Raw genomic sequence first — 1,796 nt, 5'->3', positions numbered from 1 at the left:
TTGATTAATAATTTTAGATCTTAATGCTGGTGTATATATAATGAAATAGACTCAGGTTTGCACAATGGGAGGGATGTTCCACTCCTGTTTTTTGGGGGGGGAAATCCCACGAGTGTCCCAAAACACATATTTTCCATCGTGATTGCTTCCCCCCCCCCTCCCGCCAACGATATAGCAGGTATTCCGACATTGAATGTTGGGATATCCATTTGACTATATTTGAACACATTTTAATATAATTATCAGGCCTTTAGTTCCCCCCCCACCCCCCCCATTAAATTGTCTGTTCATATTGGCGTACCCTCAATCGTGAGAGGTCACAATTGACGATCACCTGGCGAGCAGAACCCCACTGGAGGCGCAGAGGTGAGTCCAGCCCCCTCACCTGGTAGCAAAAAAATAGTAACTTTAAGAATGAAAGACAGATGTCCCGGCGTGGTGGGGGGCGGTGGTTTGCATTGACTGAATTCATATGTGGGATATTTTTTTTAAAAGGGGGGGTTGAGATGGAGGAGAAAGGCCAAAGTCTAAAATTGACAAACCCAAAGTTGGGTCCCAAGGACTGCAACATGTCCAACCAAAAGATGAGATGCTGCTCCTCCAGTTTGCGTTGGGTTTGATTGGAGCACTGTCATTCATTGAGGCCACTATCATGTGGGCCTGAGAGCATGGTACTGAGTTAATATGGCACATAGCAGGGGGGGTTGGGGTCTTGATTGCAGACTGAGCAAAGGTGCTCAGCAAAACAGTCAGCCGGTCTGCGTTTAGTCTCCCCAATGTGGAGGACACTGCACTGGGAGCAGCGAATACAATAAACCAAATTGAAGGAAGTGCACGTGGAATGCTGCTTCACCTGAAAGGAGTATTTGGGGCCTTGAATGATGAGGAGGGTGTTGTATCTTCTGCGATTGCAAGGGAAGGTGCCATGAGAAGGGGATGGCCGGCAATGGAGGAGTGGCCCAGGGTGTCAGGGAGGGAGTGGTCCCTGTGGAATTCTGACAAGGAGGTGGGGGGGTGAGGGGAAGATGTGTTTCATGGTAGCATCATGCTGGAGTTGGCAGAAATCTTGGGGGGTGATTCTTTGAGAGCAGAGTCTAATGGGGTGAAAAGTGATGATAAGGGGGACTCTATCATGGTTCTGGGAGGGAGGGGAAGGGATGAGGGCAGAGGTGAGGGGACTGGGTCGAACCCAGTTGAGAGTCTTGTTAACCACTGTGTGTGTGTGTGCAGCGGGAGGGGGGGGCGGGTTAGACCTTGGTTAAGGAAAAAAGCAGACATATCAGAAGCACCCTTTTCAATGGTAACATCATCAGAATAGATGCGACGAAGAAACTGGGAGAATGGGATGGAGTCTGTACAGGGAATGGGTGTGAAGAGCTGTAGTCAAGGTAGCTGTGGGGGTCGGTGGGTCTGTAATGAATATTGGTGATCGATCAGTCTATCACAGAAATGGAGATAGAGAGGTCAAGGAAGTGTCGGGAATGGACCGTGTGAAGGTGGGAGAGGGGAAGGGAAAAAATTGGAAGATTGCGCTCGGAGCAGTGCCAGGGATGTCCTGTGTGTGTGTGTGGGGGGCAGGGGAGGGAATTTGAGTGGGTGTTCCTTGGGTGGAGGGTGGTCTCCTCAGTGGTGGTGGTGGAGGGGAAAAGTTCCATGACCGTTGGGGCGGTTCCATGAAGGGGGATTCTTTTTTTAAAAAATCAGGAAGCCCTTTTAAAAAAGGCACCCCAATCTTTGAAAAACTGAAGTTGTTGACTTAATCAGAGCGCCCCCCGCCCCCCCCACCACCCCAACCA

This window comes from Mustelus asterias, chromosome 12, assembly GCF_964213995.1.
Source record: "Mustelus asterias chromosome 12, sMusAst1.hap1.1, whole genome shotgun sequence".
Taxonomy (NCBI): Eukaryota; Metazoa; Chordata; class Chondrichthyes; order Carcharhiniformes; family Triakidae; genus Mustelus; species Mustelus asterias.
Note: the sequence above shows the minus strand (reverse complement) of the source record.